The 11,101-nt window shown below is 39.1% G+C and overlaps 1 pseudogene; it reads left to right on the top strand.

Annotated features, from left to right (window-relative positions):
• The first annotated feature begins 2,451 nt into the window (after nucleotides 1–2,451).
• Nucleotides 2,452–10,622, top strand: LOC109071563 (annotated as a pseudogene).
• The last annotated feature ends 479 nt before the right edge of the window (nucleotides 10,623–11,101 follow it).

Genomic DNA, 11,101 nt, shown 5'->3' with positions numbered 1-11,101 from the left:
AGTCTTCCTCCGGATGGTAATCTCAGGCCCTCTGGCCATCTGTTTTTGCTACAATGAGGATGACTTCAAAACGCTGCCACAAAAGTATAGGGGAAATTGAAGCAGCCCATACTTAATACCGACCTCCACCTGCTTGCCATCAAGTAGTTTCCGCCCATCGAGAGAGAAACACATGCGCAGGTTCGTTGAAATAAGTGGATATGATGGTAATTACACAAACTGGAAGGTGGAAGAATTCTAATGCAAACTCAACCAGCTTATGTTGGTTAAGAGCCGTAGCATTCGCCGGGTCAAGCCACTCATCCCAAATGAAGTTCGCTCTTCTCGCTTTTGGCACGTGGTATCTGCTCCCAGATCACAGATGTGTGTTCAATGAATCCTGGAAAAGCCTGAGAGCCCGGCCTTTTGACAGCTTGTGTCGATGGTAGTGGTTGATGCTGAGGAAGCTGGTCATCCTTCTTGCCAAAACTGCGAAGAACAGTTTCCCTTCCACGTTCAACTGGACTGCCCTTCCTTCGCGGAGTGATTGGTCTTCCACACAACCTGATGAGCTTCCACAAGATCATTTGTCCATTGGAGTTCTTGTATACTTGTAGGGGTAGCCATTGGAACTGGTGTGAGGCTGATCTGGTGGCCTTGTTTAAGGACCTCTCTAACCTCACCCATCCTGGGTGGGGATGGTGTACAAAAGGGGTACTTGGGGGATCTTTGGCGGTGGCCACATAACCTGGTGAGACCAGTGTTGACATCTCTGGCTTCATCCGTATACTGGCCCTTGTAAATTTCGAGATCCTGCTTTAGTTATGGCCCTCTTGCCGCTCCGCTTCTCGTCCAGCAGCTGACGGGCATCCCTGAGGGTTCTTTGAATGAATTCCTTCCTTCCTTCTCCTTCGTTTCCCCGCCTCCATCCGTTCTGGCCCGACGTAGCTTGCCACTTCTTCTGCTTAATTTTCATCCCATAACAGCTTGGCCCTTTTTTTCATCTGGGCTGCGTTCCTCCACCTCTTCCTCAGGTTACGCCTGTCTGATATTAGCAACTTTGATGTGTCTCTCCCTCCGTCCTTTCGTCTTGCGGGCTGTGGTTTGTTTTGGGCGTGTGCTCTCCAAACATCTCTCTGCACTCCTCCAGTATATGATGTTTTCCCATCATGTTTAGCTTGCGCTCAACCGTTCCTTGCAAAGAAATGCTGCAATACTCCACTGAGGTCTGCATCGAGCCTACAACCAAACCTCTTGCATGTTTGCCCTGGCCACTTGATCTTGATGCGCATTTCTGGATACTTGCGTTTGGATTCCTGTTGTGTGACTAGTGAAGGGGGACAGTGCGCATCTCCGCTCTCGAGGGTTGCCTCCAATCTCTTTTCCTTCAACATACTGAGGTTGCCCTCTCAGCACTGTTTGGGTCCCCTGCTGCAGCTATGGTTTGGGGGGCTACCAGGCTTTTGTCCCTTTCCTTTTTTTCAGTCCCCCCTGAACCGAACTGCCGAAGCAGTGCGATTGTGCTGGTTGGGCATCCTCCCACACTTCATCCTCCCTTGAATGGATCCCCGCAAGCCTCTGAGCGAAGTCACCTTCTGCCACCCGCATATGCCATCTTCCGGGATACAATACATTAGAAAATAATCAGAAAATAAATAATTCAAGTTTATGTTTTTTAACCAGAACATTTTACATTTTGTACTTGGTTGAAATTAGAGCTCCCTCAGACTTTATAATATTTATATTGAATCCTTTAGTTTTTTAATAATAGCAAAAAACTACTTGAACTTTTGAACGTTTAGCTTTTAAAATTAGGCTTAATTGAATACTTTTAAACCTTAAAACAGCGTTCTTTTTTTAACCAGCACACAACGTCACATTTCACCTGTTTGGTCGTTCTTGGTATTTCCTTTCTTGCGCTTGTTTTGTATGTTAGCCATCACCAGTTCCCTGTTTTAACCCTCATGTTGTTAGTTATGTTATTCCTTTTGAAGGCGAGATTGGTCAATGTCTAATCTAAGACTATAATTTTGAGAAAAAAAACCTTTGAAGATATTCCTTTGATTGTTTGAGAAAATACTGACTTGATTTTCTATTTCATATCTATCTTTTATTTTGCAGCAATCAAAATCATAAATTAATTTCTATCTCTGTTTAACAGAATTTGATAAATCCATGGAGAAACACCCTGGGAGTAAGTGGAAAATAATTCTTCTTTAAAAATGAAAAATGATCATCTATCTGTACAAGCAAAAGGATGACTGTATCTTCAACATTGCTTTGTAAAAAGGCCACCTTTCAACAGCAAGAAAGAACTTTTGGAGAAAGAACTGAAGGAACTTAAGCTGAGTGATTCAAAAAGTTAAGTACATCAGGATCTTGCTAGCTGGTGGAAGTGGGAGCAGGAAAATCCAGCTTCATCAACCTCAGGTCAATAGTGTTTTTCAAAGAAGAATCACAACAGGAAAGCTCTTGTTGATAATGCTGGTGGCGTCTGGTATAAGTTTACAAAAACAGTGAGTATATGAACCCCTATTGTTTCATTTAAAAATAAATTGTTTACTAAATTATGTTAAGCTACACACTCTACAAAGAACGAATGAACCTATTGAGGAAGCCACAACTCTATGACATATATAAATACAAAGCAGTCATGGTCAAGGTTATATTTGTTAGCAATAGCCAACAATACATTAGTATGGGTCAAAACTTATCGTTTTTTCTTTTATGCCAAAAATCATTAGGATATTAAGTAGCTTTTTAGATGATGTAGTATCAATAAAAAAAAAAAAAAAAAAAAAAAAAAAATTGACCCTTATGACTGGATTTGTGGTCCAGCTTCACACACACACACACACACACACACATTAGATTATACTGCTGTGATTGGCCAACCGTTTTAAATACACATATGGATGCTGCTGCGTTAGATTCTACTAAAAATATACACAGGTCATTTGGGTTAACAATGTATTCAGTGCTAAACTATCAAACGCGCTCTGACTCAGTCTGACTCAGAAACTGCATAATATTTTTACTTTCAGTCTCTTTAAAAAGCTGCCGACAAATCACACAGACTTGTTTGAAAGGAGATCATAATACACAGGACAAAAATACTCATAAGTTAACTAATACATTAATAATCCTTATACCTCAAAATGGATGTCGTCTAACAGTGTTACAAGCATGCTGCATAAAAGACAGTATAGGCAAAGTTCTCAAATCCAAAGTATATGTCTTATATAAAGTTAAGCGATAATTCACACTGTTTCTAACACATCCTCCACAATCTCTACGTCACGATGTGGTAAGATTTGGCATAATGCCGCCCAAATGTTCACACCAAAGAAAGAAGGCACAACTTTTATTCTCGCTGTTGGCTGCACTTCCATGTAGGTGAAGATGCTGTGGTTGCGTTGTGAAAGTGAAACTTACATTGTTTGTTCTTCCAAAAGAGGACACACTAGAAATCAGTGGTTAAGTTGTATTTAAACAATGTCGCACGACAGTCCAACCCACATATACAGATGTTGGGGGGGGGGGGGGGGGGCTGCCACGATTTATAGAGGATCAAGGATTGTTGTTCTGAACCAGTTAGCCTTGCAATGCTTCTGTGCACAAGGCTGTTTCTATAAAGTGGGGCAGTTCCAACTGTGTAAGGACAGTTCTGCGCGCTGATCTGACTTACAGAGCTGTAAGTTCCATTTTGTTTATTACAAGTATTTGCCAATGGGGGGGGGGGGATGATTCAAACGCGCGTTTTAAGCAGTGTAGAAAGGGTAGGCTTTTGTGAATAGTCATTTCTAGATCACAAATGCAGACATGGTTTTTTGAGTTTTATGCGGGCGTCGACATGGCAACGCAACATGTAAAAAAGACAGTGTAAGTCATTATAATCAGTAATTATGTGCCCACTGGATGCAAGAAATGCCTCCGTTGTAACGGGTTTTATTGGTTTTGTTTCATTGCGCCGGGTCACACAAGCGATCACATTTCCATCACATACTCGAGGAATTCAGGCCATATCACAACGCACTGGGATAGCTGGCCCAATCAGATCACACCTCACTTTTCAGAATGATAAGCTTTGTAAAAAATTGGCGGGTTTCAGAAAGGTGCCCCACCTTTAGGAGGAGAAAAAAATAATGTACATTATGTGGAAAGTGTTGTTTGAAACCTTAAACCACAAACATTTGCATGCACCAAATACACAAATAATATTCGTTTTTAGCAATGTTCAATATGATTCCCTTTAAAAATAAATCTGTAGGTAAAAGTAAAGCAAAACAGTAGGTTTGGTCAAAACTTTAGAATACTGTTTTCTTACTTGCATAACTAATAAGGGAATTTATTGAAGATCTAACAAGTGATTATTCATTAAACTTAATGTTTAACTAACTAAGGAAGATGTGTTAACTAATCAGTATGTAAATTAAAGTATGTATCGGAAAGCAAATTTCTGACAAAACACTCACAAACACAAACTCACTACACAGGCAAAACCTCTATAAAAATTTATTGCATTATGAATATTGAATTTTCATACTAATATACTACTTCTCGGTAATAAACATTTATGTGAAAGGGTTCACAATTCAATGTAATTGGTTATAAAACTGTTTTCATTAGTAGTTACTACATAGTTTATTTTTTCTTGAACATTAACTAGTAGATTAATTAAATAGTAAGTTCTTCATGAGGTATGACAGAATACCTAAGTTATTGATTAAGCCTACCTGTTTACTTAACACAATCATAAAAATTGAAGTACATAACTGATTTAATTAATGAATAATCACCTGGTTAGTTCTTCAATAATTCCCCTGTACAGGGATGCAGTAAAGAAACAGTATTCTAAAGTGTTACCGAATAATCCTGTGTTTGCGTCTCTCTAATATTTCCTATCCTCCTACAATTGTGCACGAATCAGTGGTGTGGGGTTAAAGAGGTCAGCCGACGTAGAATTGGGTGCGGCGGGGTTTACAGAGGCAGTGTATGTAAAGATTGGTTTGCGGGGCTAATGATGGCAAATGAGTGTGAGGGATGTTCTTCTTCCAAAACGAGTCATTTTCTGAGCTTGGTTTTAATAAAAGCTGTTTTTAAACTAAGGTCCCTCCAGAAAAATGTGGATTTTTTTAATTATTTTTTTTTTGATTGTCGCGGGCAAAAATCCTTGATTTTGCGGCACGTTTTCTTGACAAAAAATAAGCGATGAATATGCAGGATATTTTAGCTATTTTATGGCGGTGACTGAATTGCTGGAACTTGCCAAAATGCGTTTTGATTAAAAAAGAGAAAAAAAGGTGATTTCCCCAACACCCTGTTCTCCCACTATGGCCTACTATCTTAAATTAAGGTAAATTAAAGGGTTAGTTCAGCCAATATATTAAAATTATGGTCCATTAATGACTCCCCCCTCATGTCGTTCCAAAAACCCGTTGAGACCTCCGTTCATCTTCTGAACAACAGTTTAAGATATTTTAGATTTTAGTTTCCGAGGAGCTTTCCTGTCCCTCCATTGAGAATGTATGTAACGGCTATAACTGTCCAGGTCCAGAAAGGTAATAAAAACATCTTCAAGTAGTCCATGTGACATCAAGAGGGTCCGTTAGAATTTATTGAAGTCCTCGCAAAAACATTTTGGTCCAAAAAATAGCAAAAACTACGACTTTATTCACTGTCATGTCTTTCTCCGGTGTCTGTTTTGTGAGCGTGTTCACAACACTGCAGTTTAGTTTATCCGGTTTGGGCGAACGAATCACTCGATTGTAACCGGATCTTGTCTTGAACCAGTTTCACAAATCGAACTGAATCGTTTGAAACGGTTCGCATCTCCAATAATTCATTAATCCACAAATGACTTAAGCTGTTAACTTTTTAACGTGGCTGACACTCCCTCTGAGTTTCAAATAAACCAATATCCCCGGAGTAATTCATGTTTTACTCAAACAGGTACACGACTGAACTGCTGTGAAGAGAGAACTGATGAACAAACCGAGCCGAGCCAGATAACGATTAAAAAGATTGAACGTTATCATGACAATCATGACTAAAGGCCCACTTTCATCATCTTTTGCTTGCTGAAAATCTGGCAATTTATGTTGGCGGAAAGTGCAGGTGTATTTTGAAAAAAGAAAATTGAGTTTTGAAACTTACAGAATGATTTGCATATTGTATAGTGATTTCTTAGTTCATGACCTTTTTAAAATGACTATGAATTACTTAAGTGTGCATACTGGATTCACTGCCAAACACAAAAAAAATCCACTCCTATAGACAGCTAGGAGCTTCTTACACCACGCGTTGTCCTCCAATAGCGGCCCACGGGCCGAGGATAAAAATGTTTGGGCCCGTAACCTACTTTCAAAAAATGTGGCATGAAAATTAAAACACAGCATCAGAAACGCAACATCTAAACTTGTGTCTACATCGATATGCGAGAGTCGAAAAGCGCAGGACGCAACAAAATACAAAAAGAACTTATTGATTAATAAGTGATGCTGTCTAAACTGGATGTGGCGCAACATAATCAGAACAGAAAAACTGCTGACAACGTTCTAGTTATGACGTGCTTTGACACAAAGTTCATAATGATTCCCAATGCTTTGCAATGGCACGTGTAGATACGTGTGACAGACCAACACATGGCGAGTGTTTAAGGTAAAGAAAAGTGTACACGGAAAATAGAGGACTGAACAGTCTTGAGTGGAGGGATACCATCTTGTTCTTAATGGCTGGTTCGCAGTGAGTTCACAGTTTTAACGCAAGTTTTGCTTTTAAGCATTAATTTATTTTCAAGATCTGAGGTAAAATCTCTATTGTGCTTTCACTGTGGCTATAAAAGATCCATGCTAAATATTTATTTACACTCACATTAGACACTTTTAAATAACACTGAATAAAGCATATTTTATTTTATGTTGTTCCTTGCCGAGAAGTGTCGCAGAAAATAAAAAACATTTCTAAAATAGCAATCTGTGACTTATTGTCACGTGTTGCTGGTGTGGGTGTTAGGACAAAACTACAGGGAAAAGATTATTTTTATTCTTGCGCGTGTCCTTTGTTTCTGGTTTGGGACACACAGTGTTACAGTTTGATCCCCCTCAAAAATCTAAGTATAAAAATATTAATGCTGACAGGATCTAATAATTGAATTTGAATAAAATAGACTACTGGGGGGTAAATCTGAATATTTTATCTTATGCCCATCTTTTGATTATTTTAACAAAAGCAAACAATAATATAAGTAATTGTAATAATAATTATTATTATTCTACACACACACACACATCCACACATATATATATATATATATATATTATATATATATATAAATACATATACCAGGTCCTTCTCAAAAAAATTAGCATATTGTGAAAAAGTTCATTATTTCCCATAGATGTAATGATAAAAATTTAACCCTTTTCATATATTTTAGATTCATTGCACACCAACTGAAAATATTTCAGGTCGTTTATTGTTGTACTAGCGGATGATTTTTGGGCATACAGCTCATGAAAACCAAAATTCCTATCTCAAAAATTAGCATATCATGAAAAGGTTATTTCTCTTAAAGAGCTATTAACCGAATCATCTGAATCAAACTAATTAACTCTTAACACCTGCAAAAGATTCCTGAGTGCTTTTAAAAACTCCCAGCCTGCTTCATTACTCACAAACCGGCAAAAGTTCAATTGGTAAGCACTGACGACCTGACCTGCTGTCCAGAAGGCCATCATTGACCCCCTCAAGCGATCGAGGGTAAGGGACACAGAAAGAAATTTCTGGAACGAATAGGCTGTTCCCAGAGTGCTGTATCAAGGCACCTCAGTGTGAAGTCCTGTGGGAAAGTCAAAAGTGTGGCAAAAAACGCTGCACAACGAGGAAGAGGTGACCGGACCCCCCTGAGGAAGGATTGTGGAGAAGGACGATTCCAGACCCTTGGGGACCTGCGGAAGCAGTGGACTGAGTCTGGACAGTAGGAAACATCCAGAGCCACCGTGCTCAGGCAGGTGTGCGTTTTTTGAACCAGAAACCGCGGCAGAAGCGCCTGACCTGGTGCTACAGAGAAAGCTAGCACGTGGACTGTTGCTCAGTGGTTCCAAAGTACTTTTTTCGGATGAAAGTCAAATTTTGGCATGTCACATCGGAAATCAAGGTGCCAGAGTCTGGAAGGAAGACTTGGGGAGAAGGAAATGCAAAAATGCCTGAAGTCCAGTGTCAAGTACCCACAGTCAGTGATGGTTTGGGGTGCCATGTGCAGCTGCTGGTGTTGGTCCACTGAGGGTTTTATCAAGGGCGGGTCAATGGCAGCTAGCTATTCAGGAGATTTTGGAGCACATTCATGCTGTTTTTCCATCTGCTGAAAGCGTTTATGGAGATGAAGAGTTTCGTTTTCCAGCACGACCTGGCACCTGCTCACAGTGGCCAAAACCACTGGTAAATGGTTTTACGTGACCCATGGTATACTGTGCAGTTAAGGGCCTGCCAACTCTCCTGACCTGAACCCCCATAGAGAATCTGGTGGGATATTGTGAAGAGGAAAGTGAGAGATACGCAAGACCCAAACACGTCGGGATGAGCTTAAGGCGCGCTATCGAATGCAAGCCTGTGCCGCCACAACACCTCAGCAGTGCCACACGAGGGGCTGATTGCCTCCATGCCACGCCGCAATTGAAGCAGTCATTTCAGCAAAAGGATTCCCGAGCCAAAGTATTGAGGGGCATAACTGAACATAATTATTTGAAGGATGACTTTTTGTATTAAAAAACACTTTCTCTTTTTATTGGGTCGGATGAAATATGCTAATTTTTTTGAGATATAGGAAGTTTTTGGGTTTTTCATGAGCTGTACCATGCAAAAATCATCAGTATTAAAACAATAAAGACCTGAAATATTTCAGTAGGTGTGCAATGAATCTAAAATACTATGAAAGTTTAATTTTTAATCATTACATTATGGAAAATAATGAACTTTTTTTTCACAAAATGGCTCAATTTTTTGAGAAGGAACCTGTCTTGTGAAAGTGAAAAGTGAAAGTATATATATAGTCGATAAGTGGCCCTTGTCTTGGTATGGTGTGGCAGTATCGTTCGGCCCCTGTGAAAAACTAATTTGAGGAACCCTGTTCTACACCAACAAGCAAAAGAAGTCATCTACATGAACTAATCCAAATGCCTAGTTTTATGTGCTGGTTGCTTTTTTATGTTTTTTTTTCAAATACATTTGAAATACCCAAGTTGTTTATTTTATCTTTATACTTCTGCATTTATTTACAGTACAGCACTTATTACATAAGAAATGGACAATCAGTTCTGCCTTTTGTCTTCAATGACATCATGGGCTTAGAATCCGGAGAATCACGTGGTGCACATCAAGAAGACATCGCCAAAGCCGTTGAGGGTCTCCTTAAGGAAGGACACAATGTGAGGAGGAAACTTTTGCCTGTTAATTTACTCAGCTTTAAAGTGGCTTTGTGAAGTTATTTCAATGTTATTCAAACAATGCATTGACAGCGCAGAATTATAAAATAATGCCTTTCCTCTCGCCTCTTTGTTTTTCTCTTTTATTTTTACATTCAGTTCAATCCAACTGCTTCTGCTAAAAATGACTGCAAAAGTGAAACAAACCTTGAGGATCTGACAAACTGCCTGGTCTACGTCATAGCAGCTGACAAAGTATCAATGATGGATGATGATGTCTTCAGAAAGATGAGATATATTAGACAGAAGGCCAGCAGTCTGGGTGAGTATCAGCAATACATTTTAATAATCTGTTAAAATAACCACATGATAAATGCGACTCACTAAAAGAAGACTCACTAATAAGTTTTTTGTAGGATTCTAAAAACAATAATACATTTTTAAAAATCAAATATTTAAATAGTCAACTTTATTTGGCTCATTCAAAGTTTTTGAAACTTTCTTCATGCCACACACATCTAGAAAAATGATGTAGAATGCAAAATCACACAATTAATCCATATTTAAATGTATGTTTCCATTCAACAGGAATTCCTCAGGCAGTCATCATGACGAGGGTGGATGAAGTGTGCCCACTAGTCAAAGAAAACCTAAGACATATCTACCATAGCAAGAAGATAAAAGATAAGGTATTACAGGTCCTCTCTGTTCTCAGATAGAGAATGTGGGGTCAGATCTCTGGCTTCACCCCTGAAGATTTGTCTAACAGTATAGGGCTTTACAACATAATAATAATACACTGCATTATTTAAATTATTTTTTCTGCAAATCATTTAGTATAGCTAGTTCCACAAAAACGATGATTGAGTTTTAATAACTGAAGCTGCTCTTTGCACTGACACACAAGTAGATTTATAACATGTCACAAACATAAATATGTGTTAAGAGCATATTCTTTTATATATATCACAACCCCCCAGAAATACTCAGCCTGTGTTCTTCATTCTCCAGATGCAGGAGTGCTCTCAATTCAGTTGGTGTCCCTGTGAGCCACATCTTCCCTGTGAAGAACTACCACGAGGAGATTGATACAAAAAATGACATGGATGTGCTGATCCTGAGGGCTCTCAAACACATTGTGCTTACTGCAGATGATCTGGTGTACAGAAGAAAAAGTGGTTCTGAAAAATGTTAATCTGAATCTAACACAATAGAGAAAGCATAGTCCTGAGGGCTCTCAAACTAAATGAATTTTAATTCTGCTCATGCTGTGTAACGTATAACTGTAGCTTTATACTCAAGGCTGACCGGCCTCCTATGTTTCTGGTAAGAACTGATAAACCAGTATATGGTGCACCAGGAACTGGGACGCATGCCAACGCTTGAGCAGACAGGGAGGGTGATATATGTACTTGGGATGTCTGTGTTCTCAGCCACTTCTTCTCTTCTCATGCACCACTTCTCATCTGGCACTTGACTAGTAAGTGACATTAATAAAAGTCTCTTCTTCTCCACCCCAAACTCTTGTCTCTTCATTCATGATCCAACACAATCTTCACTTGATCAGACTCGTATCATTCAAATCTTGCATATTGATTTCAGCCTTATTTCCACCTTATTTTTCAACATGGGAGCAAGTTATTTTTTTTGTGAATTAGCAAGACTTCTGAGTGATTAGCTGCTATCAGGAGCGGACTGGC

Source organism: Cyprinus carpio, unplaced genomic scaffold (assembly GCF_018340385.1).
Source record: "Cyprinus carpio isolate SPL01 unplaced genomic scaffold, ASM1834038v1 S000006515, whole genome shotgun sequence".
Lineage (NCBI taxonomy): Eukaryota > Metazoa > Chordata > Actinopteri > Cypriniformes > Cyprinidae > Cyprinus > Cyprinus carpio.
Note: the sequence above shows the minus strand (reverse complement) of the source record. Positions and strands in the feature narration are given on the sequence as shown.